The sequence below is a fragment of the Triturus cristatus genome, chromosome 3_1 (genome assembly GCF_964204655.1).
Source record: "Triturus cristatus chromosome 3_1, aTriCri1.1, whole genome shotgun sequence".
NCBI classification, from domain to species: domain Eukaryota; kingdom Metazoa; phylum Chordata; class Amphibia; order Caudata; family Salamandridae; genus Triturus; species Triturus cristatus.
The window spans coordinates 825,269,481-825,292,968 of record NC_140583.1 but is presented as its reverse complement, the minus strand read 5'-3'; the positions used below and the strand labels follow the sequence as shown (position 1 = coordinate 825,292,968).

The 23,488-nt window shown below is 44.2% G+C and overlaps 1 protein-coding gene across 2 annotated transcripts in view; it reads right to left on the bottom strand.

Annotated features, from left to right (window-relative positions):
* Window positions 1–23,488, bottom strand: part of ZNF385B (zinc finger protein 385B) — a 1,050,548-nt gene that overhangs the window by 694,748 nt on the left and 332,312 nt on the right. The window lies entirely within an intron of this gene.

The window sequence follows — 23,488 nt, the reverse complement described above, 5'->3', positions numbered from 1 at the left end:
GCACAAATCTCGAAAGTAGAAATCAATAATAAATATTGGCTGCGTGGCTAATGCAAGATTAATTGACGTTGTCTAATGGTTTTACTAAGTGTATGCGCCCAATTTAAAGCATTAGTGTAAGCTTTCTGGGGCAGGGCGGTATGTGCTGAAAGGCATTTCCAGTTTACCAGCTGCGCCATAGGTTGACTTGATACCCCTCAGTCTCGCATTGTTTGTTCTAATGGAGACGGCCAGGCACGTCCTTTTGACGCTGACGTTGCGAGCTGACGACGGCATAATATCACTCACTTGGGAGTCACTTCAGCAAATCTGTATCCATCACCGACGTGACCTTTGACCCGTGTGCGTGATACGGAACGGCTGTGAAAAACAAAGAACACCAGGCAATATCTGCCACAGGCACTCAAGCGGTCACTCCGTCAGCACAACAACGACCTTGAGAGGCCTTCGTGGAATTGCGACAAACAATAGCAAGTTATGATTAATGTTTTCAAAACGGCGTTCAGGATTCAGCGTGTTTGCAGAAACAATGTTAAAGGATGTGTCAGAGGAATAGAAACACGCCTTCAAGCCCAAAAGACCCATTAGCCTCGCAAAAATATGCTCTTGCATGACCAAAACCCAAAACATTTGAACACACCACTCCTGCACTCACAACTCTCAAATGACTGACCATACAGGCTAAAAAAAACACAACCTACAAATGCTAAGCTTCAACACCCATAGATATTTAACACAGAACTAAAGATAACAAGAAAGCCATGAGTGCAATGAGATTCCCCACAATCTTGAGGGTGTCCTCCATTCATCACATGTTCACTCAGTATCTGCGCCAGTGCTTAATTTGTCAAGAAAAGTAAGTAGCAGGGTCCTTGTCAAGAGGCCACTGCAGCTTGCACCACCCACTGCCCCCCCCCCCATCGCTGACAATGATAGCACCAAAACTACTTACTACCACACATCGACAGATGTGACAAATCAGACCACTCCACGCCCACAAAGCTATGAGAATGGCTTGGATGGCATGTATTAGTCATTTTTAATGTATAATGAATTAATAAACAACTGTTGTTGTGCTCATCTCTAAATTTGACAAACAGCACCACCATATGGCAGACTGTCATAAGTGCTGGTGTTGACACTCAAGTACCGGTCCTTAGCACCGTAAATCACCAATTCAATTTAAGCACTAGGTGAGATATGAAATTTTCTCGGGCGCCCGTAACATATTCTGCAGGGGAGGCGCATCCTTCGGCATTATGCCAATGAGGAAAACCCAGTCTTCTTAGAAGCACGCAAAACAAAAGTGCGCTGTCTAGACTTTTTTCCCACCATGCAGCCAGAATCAGTAATGCCTTTTCTTACTGCATCAGAAATACCCACTCTGTCCCTGTATTACAGAAACCTTTCAAAAATGTCTTCATAGATAAATATTTGATCACATGAAGATAACACAAGCTTAACTTCTGGCGAGCGCTTCATCCAATATGTTCATCTCTCTAAACTTTTGTCTTCTGTGGACCTCCCCCCGCTCCGTGAATCACTACTGGAAATCAGGGATCCTAACCTAAGTAATTTTAGGATTTGAAACTCAAAACAATGTCTAAAACACAGAAAAGTGTTCATTAAATGAATGCATACAATTATTAAATATTTATTAAATTCACAAACAAAAACATATTCAAAAAGGGAACTTTAATTTAAAGGTAGGAATGTTTAAAAATATAGTTTAATTTCTAAAAGAAGGACCAATCTGCTGTTTGCCAGCACATAGGTTTTAGGTCTTGCCTACGCAGTGCGCATGCGTTGCGTAGGAGGAGACCTTTAGAAATCGATTCAGTTTTTCAGGCAAAAACATGCACGCGTTGCATTGCTTTGAATGGCAACGCGTGCACGTTTGGCGATTCCCTTGCGGGAGCGAGCTTTGAAACCATCTGTTTGTAATTAACAGATGGTTCCTGCTCGCTACCACAAGGGAAACAGGCGCAGGCCCCCTCCTCTCTCCCCTCCCCCTGCTGCCTCTTCCTCAAACTTGTTTTTTTTACTTTCAGCGCGAGGTGCGCAAGCTTGTTTGGTAGGGCCTTCGCCTTTAAATCCTGGCTGTAAGCTTTGGTTGCACACGTGCACACACACTTTGGTTTATGTGTGGATGAGCTGCACTTCTGTGTGTTTCTGTCACTTTACTACTAAAATGCAGAGACTGTGCACTGTTGTTTTAATTAGCGACGAGCTACGCATTTGATAAGGGGCTCCAAGAGGCTGGTCTTACTTAGCTCTTAATCAAACGTATGCACAGCTGCTCGGCAGGATGACACCCCTAGTGTCAGCCCTTCTCTTCACGCAGCTTTATCCTTTACATAAAAACATCACATTCACTTTTTAAGCAAGGCAGAGTGCTCATGAAACTTTAAACAGCCGCTCCAATGGCATCCCTGGCGACACCATGGTTACCAGGTGAAAGTTGTGTGAAACTTTACTGTCTAAGGAGCAAAAAACTTTTATTTCAGCAACTTTCGGCTTCCGCTGAATGTTTCTGCAGAGACTGTCTTTAGAAGACTTTCTAACCTACCAGGTTACACAGTAAGCAATCCTTTATGCTACCTGGTGTGAGGCATATGTACAGCGCACATTCTGCCACTGGGGTGGCATCGCAGCGCTATCAGATGTTATTATGATTATCTCTAGACTTGAGTCTGAAGGTTCCATCCAGGCCGGAGTCTGGCTCAGCTGGTGATAGTATGCCAGCCATGTGTCTACGGTCGCCCCAGGACTAAAGTCTGGACTGTGAGTCAGTCGGGGGGTTTGCTGACTTCTTGGCCCCAGGCAAAGGAGTAGCCAGAACGTTAATATGCTCCCCGCTTCCAAGCAAGAGATCCCGACCATTTCTCTGCAGGCCTGTGAGAACTGCCTCCCCTCTTCCCCATCAGGAAACATCTATCCCGAACCCATTTTTATTACATTTTTATTAGTAAATTTATTAGAGACTTAAACCGAGGAGACGTTTTGGATGTGCCAATGCTTGTATTTGTTTGCATTATGCTCTCTGCCAGCAAGTCATTACTGTTGCCCCTACACATAACACCCCCTCGCCTGACCCTATCACTGCTTTCCCTGTTTCCCACACCTCGTCCCTCCTGTCGCTGCTCGAGGTGTGTGTGAGGGGTGACCTCGGGTGAGGGAGAGCAATCCGGACCAGACCCTGTGTGGGAGGGCAATCAGCGCCCTCCTTCCACACCTCTAGTGCGCTCCGTGAGACCCTCATGTACTCAGTCAGCAAATGTATGTGGACATCCCCCAATCCCCTCTTCTTCCCCCTCTTCCCGTTCCCCCATAGAGAAGCTCAAGGCGACAGTTTAGACTCCTGGACTGAAATGATCAGTAAGAAAACACGTATTATGTGTTTTGAACATTAACATATTAATATCATAGTGAAGGGAGAGACGGATCTGTGAAGGTTTCTCTACATCAGGGCTTTAAGTGGGCCTCGTCTCTCCGGGTCTGAGCACCAGCAGTTTTTTTAAGGAGGCCTCGAAACGGGTCTCTATCGGGCTCTGTTTAATGCCCTGGCACTGGCAGTCCGCAACTTACAATCATTCACAAAGCTAATAGTCCTGGCTTGTTGTAGGTATGATGTTACTTGTTGTGTCATATATCTGGATGCAATGACAGAAACAGCAAAATACAAGTCAGGCGGCACACTATACTAAGAATAGATTTTTAGCTGAAATGTTTTTAAGCCACGCCCTTAATTATATTGGCCACGCCCCCCCCTTGAGAGACCCTCCCCCAGTTTTTTCATCCCACTTAAAGCCCTGCTCTACATCAAAAACGATGGATTTAGGCCCAGTTCTCTGTACTGGGGTGAATGTATGATATTGTTCTGCATTCTGTCCAATCAACTGTTATTTTTGCATTTGTCACCCAGAGTGGTAAGGGTATGCCCAGACGTGGGACCCTTGCTCTCCATGCCACTGGAATCAAGCTATCCTGGCTGAAGAGGGGTGAAACCCCAAAACCGGTCCTAGGATGCTTGTTTCCAGTCCAGGGAGGACCTGGCTTGGAAGTTCGGGCTGGACTGTTCCCATGAGGCACAGGGTCAAGACTGATTTGCATATGGCTGGGTTCAAACTGGAACAGCATGGTGAGCAAAAAAACGATGAATTTAGGCCCAGATCTCTGTACTGGGGTGAATGTATGACATTGTTCTGCATTCTGTCCATCAACTGTTGTTTTTGCACTGTTCTACATCATGTCTTCACTAGTTCTAGGAAGGTGAATGAGGGAGATGTTAGTTTTATTGGAGTACTTTATATTTTAAAATAGCCCCGATTGTAACGATATACCGGCATTGCCCACCATGGAGGCCCAGGCATATTATCCGCTGCTGCAGCAGGTGCTCGACCCCCGGTCTCTTGCCTGGCTCCAGCCTGAGGTGCAGGGGTGGGTACCCCATGCAGTCCTCTGATGGTCTCTGGAGGGGGGTCCCTGAGCACCCCTGCAGCCTCATCTACGTCCCCGCAGTGCTTTTCACACTCCTCACACCCTGCAGGCCCCTCGTCTGCTCCTTGTGCCCCTGGGTGCCATCCACTTTTGAGGACCAGGACAAGTGCAACGAAACTATTGTGTTTTGTTTCCCCCTTCCTTTGGCTGTAATCATACAATTGCTTTATCTTGGGGCTACACACCTGTCATTTAAGTAAGACAGCAGAGTACAGACTGCTGCTCATTCTGATCTGGCCAAGAATATATTCCATCTCCTCCACCCTGCCGTTTATCCACCCATTCATCCATCCATGGTACTTCATCAAAAGCACCGGCGTTTTAATAAATCATTCATTCATTTCACATGCATTCTCGCCCCAAGTAGTGCAGGGTGCCCTTCTCAACTAAAGCCACCCCGTGCTTGACGAGATTTGGGACTGCTGAGGGCTACGTTTAGTCAAATGGCCACTATAGCGCTGTCATATTTTGTGGGCATGTGAGTGAAAGTGATGGCATTTGTAGGCGTCAATATTATTATTTTGCATTTTTTTTAGCAATAGTTGCCAATCTGGTGGTAGTAGAGCAGCCTTATTTGTGTATACACACGTAGAAGCTGCTTGGGAATCTAATCATAGTAACACCCCCTGTGGTTATCGCTGGCTTCGCACAGACACTTCCTTTGGGTTTTCATTAGTAGTTCACCCAGACCACCAACTTCCCCAGACTCAGCAGCCAATCACATGGTCTGTTTAATAACCATGTTTCTTATACGAGCTTTACCCGCCCCCCTTACCCTTTTAGTGCCGATGCTTGATTATTTCAGACTTGACTGTCTATTAGCGGGTGCTGTTTTTGCCCACTACAAGAGTTCAGTAAATAAAAGTGCTGTAATAGATGGGGAGCAGTCTTGATAATTTATCTTTCTGCAAATCAGTTATAGATACCTAACGGAATTGGTCACTGCTTCAGTCCAAGACATTCGCTTCATTTCTGAGGTTTGCTTAGATTGACCAAATTGTTTCATGGGAAATGTGGCATGTTTAGGGAAATGTTAATAGTAGTTTGTGGTTATATTTTTTCGTCGCCTGTAACACATTTTCTTTCTTGTGTTGTATGGGTTGCTTAACTGATTGAGGGGTGGCACACTGAGCAGCGAGGGGGTGGGGGGGGGAGGAGGCATCAAATAGCCAATGCAGCTGTGAGTGTTGTTTCACATTTGTAGTGTGTGCGCACGTGGAGCTGGGTTTATGCTTAAAATGGCATGTGCATTTGTAAATATTCATTTGTGTTGTTTCAAACATTATGTGAGCAGATAATCTTGGGTGTATTTTAGACACAAAACTGTTAAAGTGTTGAATTGCTGGTACCACATCACACCTTAAACGTTTTTTAGCCCGAGCAAAGAAATCCGTAAGTTGTGGCTGCAGACACACACAGTTGTGAGGTGCTGCCACGGTGCACGCTGCCTCCCCAGGATGCACACTTGTCCCTGAAGATGAAGCTTAGAGTGCCTGGATACTTTTTAACATGTGTTTCTGTAGTGGTGATGTTCCAGTTCAATTACTAATTTCGCCTGAGCAGGGGACGCCACTGCCTGCATCAAAGCGTTCTCTTTTTTTGTTAGTTAATCCTCACTCCATTTCTGTATTTGTGAATGGTTATTTAGCTGTTTAATAAATATTATTCATTATTGAGTTTAAACGTGCTAGAGAGGTCTTACTTGCACATGGATTTTATTTCTTCACAATAAACGAAACCCTTTCTCTTTTTAAATTGTGTGCTTTTTTTGGACAGTGCTGCTTGCCCTCCTCTGAAAACAACACAATTGTTTACTGTGCTTGTCGAAATGATTTTCCTAGGATAGTGTATTTGAGTTTTGTATGTTTTACATACTCGTCTTGACTTGAAACATTTTGCCTACCCAGGATATTGTGCTGCATAGCTACACTCTTATAAGGTCCAAAAGGCGAGACCTATTGGCTATGCCAATGCTTGTTTATTTTGCTTCAATGCATACACTCTTTTAGTGGGCACATATCACTGCTTCATGTGAATTCACCAGTCCTCCATACTAGATTTCTATTGCTGTACTTGTAAAGATACCAGCTTAATTCAATTTCAAATTGCTTCAATTTTACAGAGCACTTTACTATTTCTAATTTTGTTGTTGTTGTTGTATAAGCTTTATTCGACAAAAATGTCATAAAAGCTGCAGTTTAAAAAACACTTTTTTCTTTTAGACCGGGAATACATACATAGAACATTTCCATTATGTGTAAACAATTAATACAATGAAATAAACACTTGAGCCCTTGATTTGATGAACGATGTTTCATTTTCAAAGTATTAAAAAGACAAGATGACCTTGCCAATCAATTTGTCAAATGTGTTTCTACAATTAAAAAATATAAAAACCGTCAATTCATCATCAGAAATGGTAAGGACCACCTTCCTTGAAGGTTATTAAAATATTAAAATATGAAGCTATACCTTTTCCTAGCAGCGAAGATTTAACATTTAAAGTGCATGTGCGGAATGTGTACAAAATATCTATAATGGTAAATCATGACTTTGTCGCGGTCCCAGTTTCAATTAAAATCATACCACTCTTGCAGGGGCTTTCTGTCTTATGAGCCATGCTTGTCCCAAAAACGTTGCTAAGCAGCATGCAAAGAGCGACCTAGAATCGGACCTGAGGATGCGTAGTGCTGTGTGGTGGTCCCGTGTGCCCAATTGCTGGCAAAGCGGTTTCAGCCATTTGGCCCGTGGTATTTTGTATGCCGGGCAGGCAAATAATAGATGGGCAGTGCTTTCTACGGGGGCCAAGCAGCATGGACAATTTTTCCCATTGCTGGTGGCCCACTTTGCTGTCTCCTCGCAAACAGGAAGAGTTCCAATCCTGAAGTTTATATACAGCATTCCATCTCTTGGTACCTGGATTGTATCAAGAAAGGGCTCAAGATATCTTGTATGTTTGTGAGAAAGAAATTCTGCTGTTAATCTGCCCACACCAGGCTTGGAATTCTCCCGTTGGTCCACCCAACCCCAATATTGACGTTTAAGTTCTTCTCTAGTTGGGGTTCCTGGCTGACCCAACAGGTTCTAACAAGGTTTTTTTGATGCCAGCTATCCAACCTATTTTGCAGCTGGTGTCTAGGCGGATTATTTCAGTGAGGGCATCAGCATAGGAGTGAAGTTCAGGAGTCTGCTTAATGCGAGCCCAGAAGAGTAGAGGGCACAACCTGGCTACATCAGCTAATGACCGCCTGCCCACATCTAGTAATAAGGGAGTGAGGGGGACGTATTTAGGTGCCATAAACAGGTCTCTTAGGAATTTGTGTTCCGATCTACAAAGCTCTTCAAGTTTGTCAAAATCCCAAAGCTCTGCACCATAAAGGGCTAATTTTGTTTTTATATATGTATACTTTATTAATTTACTCTCAACAGTCGCATACCCCCTGACTAGGTGTCATGGAACCCCAGGGGTACACAGACCACAGGATAAGAATCACTGCCCTAAGCAATTTCTCTCCTTCCTGACTCATTACTGCAGGATGCTTAGCAAAGTTAATTTCCATAACTCTACTTAAGCACCATGTACTTATTGTAAAAGGACTTCTAAACCGTACTGATTGGATGCTTACCTCACTTGAGGCCATTACAGACACTGTCTACAGACCGGAAATTTAACGTACGAATCACTGATTTCAAATGTGTTAACCTAATTAGTTCAATGATAGCACAACAAGTCTAAAACACTCAGAATGCATTAGGTTGTCACATTAACCCGTTCGCTGCGTTCGTCGGCCAACGGCCATCGCGAGCACGACCTCCGTAGTGCTGCGCACGTCCGTTGGCCAACATGGCCCCGCCCGGGCACGGAAACGCCCACACCACGGCCGATTTTACGCGGCGGTTAAAGGGCTAAAGTCTAGGACTTCGTCACAGTCTATAATGACCTAGAAGGAAGTGGTTACTCTAATTTATGATGCTCTCTATTACATTAAAATAGGTTTTATAGCATTAATTCACTTTATTGGCAGTGCTATATCATGTAAGACACAATACAAAACTGTTGTCTCTGATCAAATTACATGTTATCTATTCCAGGCACTGCCTACAATTCTGTTTACAAATATTTCTGGTAAAGCCATCTGGAGGACCGCCACACTTAACTTCGTTTGTATATAGCAAAAAAAATTTATATAATCAACTTCATAAGTGCAACATTACCATTTATGTTCTAAACTAACATACCAATCCGTGGTACAGCACCCATTTATGCTCTTTGAAATAGCTGGGATACAAATACAGGGGCATTTAGTCAGCCATGTCAGTGGAGGCCATGTCATTAGCTCCTCTGGTGGAGGACCATCTACCCTATGCAGAGATTCCCAACTGTCTGGGTGTGATCTCTAAGCCTACAGTACAGCTGCTGTACCAGAGGCCATTGTTTTCAACAACAGTGGTCCCCAGAAAGTGAAATGGAAACCAAAGGAATGAATATAGACTCAATCGTAGCTATATTTAGTGGACTTGTCCAGCCGGACAGAGGTCTGATATTTACTTGTAGGTTTAGGATATAGTCATACAAAACAATACATAAAATGGGACACAATCCTGTGTCCTACTTAGCCAGTAGAGTACATGAGCAAGGGAGAAAACGAACAACAGGGGGCTCAGGCAAAGCTTTTCCGGTTTGTTACTCAAGGAGGATGTACAGTCCTACAAGAACAAATCACTACAAAACACCTTTACAGCGGAATTAACAATAGGTTTTTTGCGTATAAGGTGTATTAGGGTGTCGACGGCGTTTCGATCCGTTTGAAGAATGAGCGGATCATCAACAGGACTTAAATAACTTGCCTGTTAGATAGAGCCTCATTAGCCGCAATTCCAGAATGGGGGAACTTGGGCGGGGAGACGAGGTCTGTTATAATGGCGGCTCCAGATATGATGAATTCAAACTCGGATACGGGGGGAGTCGCCTTTGCGTACTCTAACGGCTCAGTCGCCAGTATGTTGCAGGGAAGTTGCTGAATAGCAGGATTCTTCCGGGTGTGATTCACACATGGAAGAATCCTGCTATTCAGCAACTAGTCCGGCAGCCCCCTACTACTGCCACTCAACAGGCTCTTCCCCGTCCTGACACTCAGCTCAGGCCGAGTTGACGGAAAATAAAATGGTAATGAATTAACTTCATTACCATTTTATTTTTCGTTCTCTCTGGCAATTTTGTGGGGCGACGCTCCTCCGCTCAAATGGAGGAGCCTTCCTGGGCCCTAGCATAAACTCAATGAAATGCTGAGAAGGTACTATTGTTTCTCACCTTACTCTGCATTTCAGTTTGTTTTACAGAAACAAACTCCCAACGGTGCAGTTGTTGTTTGTATGAATCAAACAATCAATGGTCCTGATGTGCAAGGATTTTCAACCTGCACACGGGGACCACTGATGCATTTTCTGGCCTGAGACTGCCAAAGCCACATGGTGGTTCTGGGCTGGGAAATCAAGTGAGGGTTGCTCCCTCTAAGCAGGACAGGCAACCATCACTGTGATCTGGATATCCCAGTGGCAGGCAGTCAGGTCAAGGTTTTCCACCAGTGGAGCTAGAGGAGACTAGTTTGATGGAATCCTTTTGCTCCTCCCGCCTTTAAATGGGGCGATCGAAACGCAAGTTTGGCGGGGCGGGAGTGCTACGATTGATTCAGTGAGGCTCCCGCTCCACCGAACTCCAAAAGACAACATTAGTTTCCTTTTGTTAACAGTAATTAAATCTGTAACTTTATTTTATCACGCGTTCAACTGTATTTTCCAGTCGCCATATAAATCTTGTGTGATGTACAGTGCTCTGAAACTTCCCTGGGCTAAGTCAGCGCTACGTACGACAGTTAGAAATAAAAGAAAGACATGAAACCTAAGTAGTTCACCTGACCTATGAGCATAGCACGCCAACAAGTTTACTTAATTATTTAAATTCAGAAAACTCAGTGAAAGGAAATATGACATCAGAACACATTCACTGACATCCAAGCCACACCAAGAAAGAAGAACCGAGTACCATTAAACACTCCAAGGTGTTGACGTCTAATATGATTGAGTAAAATGTTCATGTGTGTTCTTTGCTAATAATTCTGAGACACATGCTGCAGTAATTGGGAGAGAGGATGGGGCCTAACGGCTACAGCGGTCGACCTCGAAGCTGGGGAACTGGGTTTGGGTTTCGGCAGGGACGCTCAACATTCTGTGATTCTGGGCAAATCAGTTAATCTCCCCGTGCCTAACAAAAATGAATGAGTCTGACTGCAACCAACTGGTGCTCATGTGGTGGCATAGATAGACCTTTTGCCGCCCATAGAGTTCGGGGTGCTTGCCGCCCTGCGACAGCCGCAGGTGAGAGCGGGGAGGGAGGTTTGGCGATGGTCCCTGCGCTATTTCGCCCTGCGATGGCCACAGGTAAGAGCAGGGGGGGGGAGGTTTGCTGCCCTCCAAAACTTGTACCGCCCCTCCCCCACTTGCTACGTCACTGTGCTCAGGTAAAGCATTCTGATACCCTCGGGTCTAGTTCGCGCTATAAAAAACTTTCAACAAAAATTATGCTCCAAATTTCTAATGCGTGTGGTGTTCCAAACCAACCAATTAAGTGCTCAATTTTTTTAAATGATGTGCATGTTGACAACAGGAATAATACTGTACATGCTGTATATGTTGACATGATAGTTGTACTGTGGCTACTGTGCTGTTAAGTAGTGCCAGTGTTCACAAGGCATGAAGTAGGCAGGTGGAGCCCAGAGGCAAACAAATATAACCAAGCTTATTTAGCCCAGCTCGAGGAATCTGCAGAATCCAAGCAAGTATTCTCCATAGAACTCTGCATGTCCTACATCACCGGCTGAGCTTGAAAAGACCTTGCTTTGTATGTTGGGCCCTTCCAGGTCACCACTACAATCACAGATTCATGTATAACGATTGTGTGCATCACTAGATAAATGGCACATTGATGATTCTGGTGATATTCCATAACGCACCCTTGCTGCTGAAGACTCCATATTCCAATTAGTGCCTTAACATGGTACCACTGCAATTACCAAGCCACTTATACAACAGCATGCCAATAGCCTCCACCACTGCACAAAGGGTGGTCCCACAAAACTCACTGCTGGTGTGTGTCACAGGGACCTGGTTGAACTGTTTATTTTGATATGGATTCAATCAGGCACCTTCTGGCACTGAAGCCACCAGATTACTTATAAGGCCTTAGTAGGTCACTACTACAAACACAGACCCAACGAAAGCATGGAATATGTACTCTCAAAACATATGTTCATAAAGCACCAATAGCTCGGGAGCCACTCTTATCATGTTACCATTACAGCCACACTGCGTAATTCACGGAGTGTGGACTTTGATAACTTATTGTTTTTAACGCACCCGTAGCACTGAAGCCACGTGACCGCCACATACACCGGCTCCAGCAATGCATGGAGTGTGGACTCTCATACACTTTGTTTATAATGCCCGGTAGCACTGAAGCCATATAGTCTATGGTGGGCTCTATCAGCTGACCACCACAACCACAGGATCCACAATGCATGGAGTTTGAACTCTCAATACACTTTGTTTATTGTACATCAATAAAACTGAAGCATACCTTTCTATGAGGGGCCTTACATGCAACCACTACAGCCACAGGTTCCACCAATGCATGATTGTCCACTCTCAGTACACATTGTTTACAATAATGCCCTAGTAGTACTGAACCCACACATTCTATGTGAGTCCTAAAATGTGACTGCTACGCCACATATCCACCTATGCATGAAGTGTCGACTCTCAGTACACATTGTTTATAACACACCAGTAGCACCGAAGCCACTTTTACCATGAGAAAACTGTGGTCACGGGCTTCGCCAATGCATGGAGTGTGGGCTCTCAACACGTTTTGTAAATAAAGTGTTGGTAGCGCTGAAGCCACACATTCTATTGAGGCTCTACCAGGTGACCAGTACAACCACAGAATCCACCAATGCATGGAGTGTGCACTCAATGCACATTGTATTTAATGACCAGCAGCTCAAGAGCCACATAATCCATGGGGCTTCTTCCACATGGTTACTACAACCACAGGCTCCACAATGCATAGAATTTGAGTTCTCAATTGACTTTGTTGATAATGCACCAGTGCACTGAAGCATGCCTTTCTATGGGGTCCTTCCATGCAACCACTATGACACAGGCTCCACCAATGCACGGAGTGTCGAATCTCAGTACTCATTGCATATAATGCACCAGCAGTACTGATGCCCCTCATTCTATGGGGCTCACTCCATGAGACCACTACATATTGGTTATTTGTGTGTTTGGTGGTTGTTGGTGGTCAGGGTACATTGCGGAGGTCCTCGCTCATGCAGGCCTGTTAATCCATCGACAGCTAGAGGTTTGGGGTGATTCTTTCCCAAGAGCCCGGGGTTTGGACTGGGGAGGGGGTTGGGTGCGGAGGTCTCACAAGACAGCTTTTAGAAGAGGATAATAGTGTCTCCCGTGGGGGACAGGACAGGAATAAAATAAGTCAAAGTGTTCTTAATTTGTCAAATATATATATATATATATTATCTACTGGCGGTCGCCAGTAGATAGTTATAGTTACAACCTAGTTTCCATAGGAAATCTCAAAATTCTATTTTGAATAACTTTGGCGCCAGTTGACGAATCCTCGCAAAATTTTGCAAAACTAATGGGGCGCTCCGCTCAGCTCCTACCCTGAAAGTCTCGGGGTGATTCGTCAAGCGGGGGCCGAGAAAAAGGGGTCCCAAAACGCGTTTTCCCCATGTTATTTTCCATAGGACCTTTAGACACAGCTACAGCCCGAACGGCTGAACAGAATTACGTGAAATTTGGCAGAGAGGTAGCCATAAGGTCAAGGAAGTGCCTTTTGCAGGTCTGGTGTAAATCTGTTCAGTATTTCCTGAGAAAATAGCATTTAAAAGCATATCAATATCTATACGCGCGCAGCGTGCGCAATTCTGATTGGTTGTTAGATGTCGTTAAACATTCGAATCGGTCGAAACCAGGAAGTGTCGGCCGCCATTTTGTCTCTCGCAGTCTGAGGGGGTGAAAAACAAAGGTGGAGAACGTGAAAAGGGGGCAGAGTGGACAGTTCCTGACCCCCTAGCCTTGGTCAGGGGGTCACAGAAGGACCCCCAGGGGAGAAAAAAAACAATTTTTTTTTTTTTAAATCACGAGGTGCGCGCACCCTGCGCGCACTGCGAAACGTGCACGCGCACGGTGTGCGAAGCACACCGTGTGGCAGGGTGCACGCACCTCGCGAATTAAAAAAAATAAATACATTTCACGGTGCGCCCACGGTGAAAAAGCTGCAAATTTTTTTTTTATAAATACATAACTTAGCATTTAAAAAACCGTACAAATTCACTGAAAAAACCATAGGTTTCACACACGTTATAGTTACGAATCAGCATTTAAAAAACCTTGCAAATTCACTTAAAAAACGATAGGTTTCACACATGTTATAGTTAGCTGAACATTTCACTCGTAAAAAACCAATGAAATTCCCCCGTTATAGTTACTGCAGGCAACTATAACTCACGCGACCGCAATCCTCTGCTGATGACGTCAGATATTACATCACTGATGACATATGTGTCTTTATGAAAAATAAATATTTGTAATATATGTATAGCTAAAGATTAATGGAAGAAGACATGGGTAAATAAGTGTCTAAATACAGTGATGTAATATCTGACGTCATCAGCAGAGGATTGCGGTCGCGTGAGTTATAGTTGCCTGCAGTAACTATAACGGGGGAATTTCATTGGTTTTTTACGAGTGAAATGTTCAGCTAACTATAACATGTGTGTAACCTATGGTTTTTTAAGTGAATATATATATATATATATATATATATATATATATATATATATATATATATATATATATATATATATATATTACTATAGCTCGTCGAAACTGCTGTCCAGAACATGGATGGGTGCTCAGCAGCATTTATCATGCTTATGGCTAAGATAAAATGCATGTATTGGAATGTTTCTGATATTAACGCACTGGAGTAAGCACCAGCGGGTTCAGGAGGAAATAGGGATGTATAAACCCCAATTGCTAGTATCGGCAGAGACCCATTAGGCATATAAGGATTGTCTTTTACTCAGGCAATTGGGATATGACATAATTACTTGTACCTCACAATCTATTTCCATATGGAGTGGGGGGTGGCGGTGTTGGCCATATTATCCATAAAGAATTTTCAATGTAAGGTTCTGAAAACGGATGCAGACTCAAGGGGGAGATGGGCGCTTGTACAATTGGTATTACACTCTCAAAAATGTGTCATATGTGTAGTCCATGGGCCAAATGTTGACGACCCAGAGGTATTGGATATGCTTTCAATAAACTGTTGGACTGGGTCAGAGAAGTGATTCTAATGGGTGATTTTAATTGTGTAATAAACTATTGCGTCGATTCTACTAACTGCACCACTACCCCGTGTATGCCCAGAACTAGGGCTTCAATTAATGACCTGACCCTGTTACACGGGCATTGTGATGTATGGAGGACCCTGCATCCAACCAACCGCGTGTATACTTTTTATTCATGCCCATACAAGCACTACTCCAGGATTGACATGGTCTTTGCTGGGAGGTCCTTATTAGAAAGTACAGAAATAGATGTATTTCCCAGGATTGTCTCTGACCATAATCCAATTTTATTTTCATTTGGCCCTACTGAGACTACAGCTAGCTGTTCTAAATTCTCATTTCCTTGCCATCTTTTGACTAATGGCAACCATAGAAGACATGTATCAGGGTTACTTGGAGAGTTTTTTCCCATCAATACAAGTACAGCGTCATCTGCAGTAATCTGGGATACAATGAAGGCGTACATGCGTGGTATTACTCTTCAGTATATTGCCAAACAAAATAGAGCTGTTTTAGAGGAGGCTCGTTTATTGTGCCATGCTACTCTTCAACTTGAAATTCTACATGTTCTGACGATTGTCCATGGAGGGGAGGACGAGCTGATTATTTATTTCCAACTAATTGGGAAGGGGTGCTTGCTTGGACGTGGGCTGTAAGAACAGGTAGCAGCCAGGTATACTAAAAATAAAACACTACAATACGAGTATGGGGAAAGGTTAGTTGTAGCTCATCAAATTTCCAACAGACAGACTAAATGTACTATCCAATTCATCACAGGCATGGACGGTGCGGTCTATACGAGCTCCAAAATTATTATGAAGCAGTTTTCTCTGTGCTATGGGGTGCTATACAGCCACCCTCAAGTAATAGACCGTTCTGTGCTTTGGGAGTATATTCGGCGGTGCAGTTTGCCCCATTTATGGTAAAATCAGGTAATTGAGCTACAGTCCGAGTTCTCGATGGGTGAGATTGAGGCTGCTTTGGTGGCTCTCCCCTCAGGCAAGGCAGCGGGCGAGGATGCTATACCCCTGGAGTTTAAGAAGGTACTCAAAGATATAATAGCTTATGAATTTTTAAAAGTGATTCAACATATCTACAAAGGGGAGGGCGGCCCTGATACTGGGAACATAACTAATATTATGGTATTTTTACAGAAAGGTAAACCAGCAGAGGACCTTTCGGTCTTATCGACCCATTTCCTTGATCAATATGGATGCGAAAATGTTTGCTATAATTTTAGCTATGTGCCTTGCCACTTTACTTTCGACGCTGGTGTCCCAACAGCAGTATGGGTTTGTACCAGGAAGGGATACTACTAGTCATACCAACAAAGTGATCACAGCGTTTGATGCTGCAAGAAAATCTAATATCAGAATAGGTATGATCTTACTAGATTCTGAGAAGGCTTTCGATCGTGTGGCATGAGACTGTATGTGGGCCACGTTGGGCGCCTGTGGCATTGGGGATGGATTTATCAAATTGGCTCGAAGCATCATAAAAGACCCCATGTGCTAGAATGGCTTATGCTGGGAGACATTCAAAGTTATTCAGTTTCATAGTGGCATCCGACAGGGGTGCCCACTTTATCCCCTTTTATTTGCTCTATATAATGAGACATATTTTCAATCGCTCCTCATGAACACTGGTATTCAGCCTTTGATGTTTGGTGATCAACAACTCAAACTCATACGCAGATGATGTTGCAGTTTTTTCCTCCAACCTGTTAGTAGTGCTCGAACAGGTTATTAATGAAGCCTCTGGGCTTAGAATGTTCTCAGGCTATAAACTCAACATATCTAAGACGCATTTTCTCTTGAACTTTAAGCCAGATTCTCCAACTCCAGGGTTAAGCTCGACAGCTGTATATCTTGGTGTCAAACTGTGTTTCTGAGGTAGGGATATAATTAAACTGAACTACGGACCTTTGTTATTATCAGATATTTCTAAGAGGAAGTCATGGAATAAACTTCCACTTGGTATTATTGGGCGATCTATCGTCATCAAGATGAACATCCTTCCAAAATTTCTGTATTTGTTTAGGGCAATTCCCTTGCGAGTTCCTGATTCTATTTTTAGGTGTCTGGAAGGTGCCATTGCAAGCTTTATTTGGGGTTACAAGAGGGAAAGGCAAGCAATTCAGTTTATGAAACTCCAGTACAAGAAAGGGGGGCTTCAACTCCCTGATTTTAAGTTATATTTTTGAGTCGCTTTCATGGGCCGCCTACTCAGTTCACTAATCCTGGCTGATCCAGATTCATCAACCTTCTACTATCAGTTAGCCCTGGGGCCCGAGTTCAGGCTTTTCCGTTAACGGCAGGGAGATCCCAAGTATTACAAGAGGGTACATTTTAAGATGATGAAGGATGCCATTCATATATGGCAGGAAATCTGTACCAAATTATCAATAGCATTTTTAAATAAAGAAACACCGCTCTGGGGCAATCCTGCTTTTCGCCAGTGTTTCATGATTCAACTGGTAGGGCTTGGGCTCAACATGGGGTTCAGACTCTGGGCGACTATACGATGTAATGGATTTTGCTCTTTTGCGGGATTACAAACCAGGCAGGAAACCATCGATTAGTATGTTGTATCAAGGCTTTTGTCAGTATGCTGCTGACAACAGTGCGTCATTGGTTGCAAAGTGGGGCCGGCTGCTCTCATCTGAGATTTTGGTAATGGAGATTCAGAGGGCAATAGAGATTGTGGACCGCTCGGTATACTCTAATAAACTGAAACTACAACAGTTTTGGACTATTTGCCTTCTGGATTATACTCCGGAGAAAATCTCTAAATGGGGGGGGGGCAAAGGCTACCAATGATAATGCTAGATGCCCTAAATGTAGTCTGCCCGCTGATGATATTGCGCATATGTTTGCTTTATGTCCTGCCCTGCAAGAGTTCTGGGTCGGTGTAATTAAGCTTATGTCATCTGATTTAGGCTTCCAAGTTTTATTATCTCCTAAAGAGATGCTGTTGGGTGCTAAATTTGAGTATGATGGGGCATCAAGTGTTTAATGACAATAATGTTAGTTTGTGCTCGGATTTGTATATCGCAAAGTCATGGGTTTCTGCTATTACCCCAAAGGTAGCCCATGGCGGATTCTCATACGACAGATTTATGAGTCTGAATTGGCCTTGGCCAAAGCTAGGGGTCCCTCCTCGCTGAAAAAGTTTAAAAAAAAATTTGGACAGGTTTTGTCTGTGATTTCTGAAGCTACAATGCTGATTGATTCTGTGTTTTGTTTTTTTGCGGTTGATCTGGTATAATTCTGTGTTTTTTTTTGCAGTTGATCTAGTACATTTATGTATTTTTCCTTCTTTTCTTGTGCTCTCCAGTTCTAGACTAAATATTTTGTAATTACAGTTCTTTTCTCTCTATGCACTTTTTTCCCATTTCTCTTGATTTTATCTGTCTGAATATTTTTGATTGTCATTGCATGCCACATGTCTGACTCGAAATAATAAAAAATTATTTAAAAAAAAAAAAAAAAAAGAGACCACTATGCCACAGGCATCTACATGACGTACCACTGAGTAGAAGGTAGTCTTACAAAACAAACTGTGCTGCACGCAGCGACCTAGAGACATTGATCCTTCATGTGCTGATGCAGAAGGCATCTTGGTTTGATGCATGAGGCCGCTGTCACACACCGCCCCACATAGTACGTTTATTATTGCACAGCTGTGAATGCACCTCAATTTATCTTCTGTGACAAAATGAAAGGCTGAGTCACACCTCGGGGCCTCACACCGAAAGGGTTCACATTGAAATGATAGCATTTTAATTCATAACAAGAAAAACGAAATTAACTAATAACATTTTAATTGAATCAGCACCTGCTCAGGTCTGCCGGTGCCAGTGATTCTAGGAATTACTGCATTACGTTTTCCTGCAATTAAAGCATAAGGTTAATCCCAGAATGATTTGGCGGGAGTCCTATAAACAACACTGCCTTGCAGCTCGGCTCACTGGCAGTTTAACAATTTCGTTGCACACTATGTCACAAAACATTCCTTGTGGTAATGGATTGGCCGCCGCTTACACCATTTTATATCTGTTAGCTGTCTAGACAGTAGGGAGAAAATGATGCCATTTCAGGATCTTTTGGAAATGGTGCAATTTCCTATGCGTTCTGTCTGGTTCTGAAACGCCAAGTGACGACCAAATGTGCATCCACCCAGGTGCCCTCAGTTTCACGCCGTGCCGACAAAGCAGCGAATGATGTGCTTTTACCCTGCCATGATAAGTGGCGGCTTCCGTTTACGGAAAAGTCTTACTGCACCTCATAGGTTCTAAGAAATTTGCAAACACCTCACCTTGTCCCATGTCATGTGTGTGATGGGCATACCACCTGGCTCTTCAGATTACATCACCCAGCATTCTGGAACTTGCCGATTTACTTCTCCTACATAGGTGTTAAACAGACCCACATCATGAGGGTCACTTTCAGCCAGTCCTGTGTTTTTTTTGCCATGAGCCCAATTCCTGCTGGGACTCCTAGTTTCACCTTTCCCGTTATGAATATGCACCTGCCCATGTGCTTATTGTTGTTGGCTAAAAAATGCAACCCAGATTTACTAAAGCTTCGCGTCGGGTTGCAAACCCAATGCAACGTGTTAAGGGGGGGATTTACTATCCAACGCAAATCTGGATTTGCGTTGGATATTATCCCACAGTACCGCAAAGTTGTGCAATGCTCTGCAGGAGGTGTTCCTTGGATGGTACACATCTCTATCTACAAAGAATGATAAACACCAAGTTGAGCCAAAAACCTGCTCCTCCTAGAGACAGGCTCAATGAGGAGAAATGTTTTCATTTCTCATCATTTTTCCTACTTTTGCATATTTGCTGCATTGTACAGCACATATAAAAAGTGGGATAAGCCTTAAAGCATCGTTGTTGTACTGGAAGGGATCCATTCCAGTACAAAACCTATGCTCTACAGAACGCAGACACCTTTTGCACTATGGCGCAAGGGTGTCTACGTTGGTGCATGGCTACCAAAGGTGTGCCAGCACAGGGAGAGAGGCGAAAAGCACTACATCTTAGTGGATATGGCGTTTGTTGAACTTGTCAGGTAGAGTTTCCCTGAACTTTTAGCTTTTTGTGCCTGGGTTTTGCTGATTCTCTAATGTGGCTCTGGGCACTTTCACACTGTAAATATGGTGTGAAAGTGTGCGTGCCCTTCCTATCCGTGTCGGGAAGTGGCTCTGAATCAATGTTCTGAAACACAGGCCGATCTGTCATTGCAGACCGGTGGGGGTGAACTGGCATCTATCATGAGTAAACTCATGAGCAACTCGCCATTACAGGCCACTGTAAGTGCGCACCCGCAACTATGGTGCCTGTGAGTGCGTGTGCCGCCTGTCAACGCAAGCTTGTGTGTGTGCACAGACACACGTATTAGTTAAACCCGTGTCCAGTCTGCTGTGCAGACTTGGGCGGGCGCACTTGCACCTCGGGTGCTGTGAACTATGTGTCCCACCTTCCATCGCAGGTCTGTGTGTGCACTAGCGCATGTGTGCCCAGGTAGTGAGGAATACCTATTTGTGTTCAAAGGTTAACAGGGGGAAGTGGCTGCCATTACTTCGGACTGCAATAGTGGATTTCAGTCGAGCAGCCGCATAATGTTTCATATCAATGGCTTCGTAGTGCCAAACCCTTTCCATTGGTAAAAGGGGTTTGGCATAACTCATTTACAAATGCCACTTATAGAATATGGTGTTTTAAAGAACAAGGGAACCCAACTAGCAATAGGTCAGGGACCTTGGGTGAGTATATTTTCGAGAACAGGGGTCCCTAGACAACTTAGAATTATATGAAGAATAAATATAGTCTAGATCGAAGCTATATTCTCTGTCCAGCCGGACAAGGTTTTAATCTCAAAATAAATACATGAAAAAGGTATATACAAAACAATTCAAGTGGGACATGTCCAACGTCCTACTGACACAAGGAAACAAAGAGACAAAAACAAATGAAGAAAGGTTCAGGCAAAACAGAACGTGTCTGCGTAGTATAAATTATAGCAGACTCATGTAACGTGAAAACACCATTGCACATTAAGCTTTACAATATATTAGTTGCATTTGATGTAAAGACTGTGGACGGCGTTTTCGATCCCTCACAAAAATTAATGGGACCATCTTCAGGACATTATATTTATACATGCCTGCTTACAATTGGCGTAAAATTAGATAGTATCACCAGTATATATACAGTGAGAAATTGTGCTTTGAAGAGTAATTGAAGGACAACGAACGACAAACCGTTGCTGTCACGGGGGGACCAGATCGGTAATTAGCCTTGGATTTGAATATGCCGGGAGGGTCAGGGGGAGAGACGATGGAGGGCGCCGGGGAAGGTGTTCCAGGATGGGAATCAAGTCATCCGAGTCGTGGTAGTGACTTACGATGATCGATGCAAAATTCTGCGATAATTATCGAAAAGTTTTCAATCCAGTAATGGAGTTCCTGCTGCAAAACAGCCTGAGTCGATGCTCATGGTCTAAAACGCCGTCAACAGTCTTTACATCATATGCAACTGATATATTGTAAAGCTTAATGTGCAATGGTGTTTTCATGTTACATGAGTCTGCTATAATTTATACTACGCAGACACGTTCTGTTTTGCCTGAACCTTTCTTCATTTGTTTTTGTCTCTTTGTTTTCTTGTGTCAGTAGGACGTTGGATATGTCCCACTTGAATGACATGGTGCCTGGCTCCACTGGACAGCAGGGGTCGTGGGGAGCCCATCTGTGCATTCCCCAAGCGACAGCCATAAATCATAGACATCCCACGGGAACAGCAGACCTCTGTCGTTTGAGGGCCAAATGGGATAGATTGAAGAGTGATTTTGACACTTAGCCTCTAGGGGCCGGATCCTGGCCCCACTAGAGATTAGGATCTGCATTTCCACTGACCCATGACAGACAGGCCTACAATTTAGGGGAGACATCTATGGTTCAAAGGGAAAAGCCCCTGAACCACCCCTAACTTCAAAGACATACGACAGTACAAATACAGGTGCCATCCTTCAGCAAAGGTTGAGATATGTTTGTGGGGACGTGGGACCAGAAAACTCGGACTGCGTGGTGCACATTACCGGAGGACTCTGTTGTGCACATGGAGGATAACTGTTTGAATAGTGGCTAGCCTGGGCCGAGGACCTGTTGAAGTGTGGCGCCCTGAAGTGTGCTGTCCAAGAGCCCGACCGCGGACCGCCTGTTCTCCAGGAGATCTCAAGGTCCTCAAAGATCTCCTGCAAGAGACCTATACCATCTACCTGGTGACATCTGAAAAGCGGTGGCCTCTCAAGTGCCCACCTCGGCTACTGAATCCCAACTGGTCGCGTGGAACTAAGACTTGTGTCTGGAGACCAGATTGTCTAGTGCGGTGTCCCAGAAATCTTGCCCGCAACTAAGTTGTGTGGTTCCTGTACTGCAGGGACCCAGCACTCATAAGCATCTAGTTGGTGGTGAGAGGCTTAACTAGTTACGGAACCCTGTGTTGCCCATTTAGTTGATAGTGCCGCATCAGTCTTGGACGAAACGCAGACTGCATGCTCATAGTGTGCGGTATCCGATTCACAGAGTGCGACCCTCAGAGGTGGGGGTGTACCCGTAGTAGTGCCTCATTCTACCTCCTGGGGATCTGCTGAACTTGCGCCTGTGTGTGTGTGTGAGACTGGACTGGTCTGATGCAACCTGTATCATCATGTATTGGACGTTGCGCATCATTTTTAGGGATGGAGTTGCAACTCTTTGCTGTGTGTGGCCGGAATTGCCTGGTGCAACCCATCTCAATGTGCACCGGTCGTTGTGCCTCATTTCCAGGGAGGTGCTGAATTTGCAACTCATTGTGTTTGAAATCTGAAGTGCTTGGTGCGACTCTTACCAATGCGCACAAGGTGCTCTGTCCAGATTACCTAGGCACGACCCGGATCATCGTGTACTGATCGGGACATCTAATCCTATAGAGAGGCTCTCCAGTGTTACTCTCCATTAATCGGTTGTTCTCTTTCTGACCCTCATTGTGGTGGACCAACTGCCCTCTCCACACCTAGTCCCTCCCTGAACTGGTTTACTTTATTTCATAGTTCCTGTTTCCTGTTTGTAAAAAGACCTTGATCTTCATTGTTTTTGTTTTGCAATAAATCACACTGACACATAGCTGGGTAGAGTCGTGCTACCGAAAAAACATAAAATAATATCAAACACATGAATAGTGTCTAATGTCACATTTAAGGGGTCACCTGAACGAGTCCTGTTTTTTTTATCCAAAGGCGCTTTGAATTCAGGGACTTTCCCATTCTAATTGTGACCCAACCAACACGGTCCTGCCAGTGGTGTACCAAAGGCCCCCGCAGCCCCCACAGAGCGATGAGGGCCCCTTAGCTCCAGGGGACCCACTCAGTACTGTACCCTGGCCTGAGAGTTCCTAAGTGAGTCTGGAAGGGGTCCCCTCCATGTGCTTTGCAAGTGGGCCCCCTCAACTTTCGTTACGCCACAGGGTCCTGCAGGTGGAGGGCCGTAGGTTAACAACGCAGGAC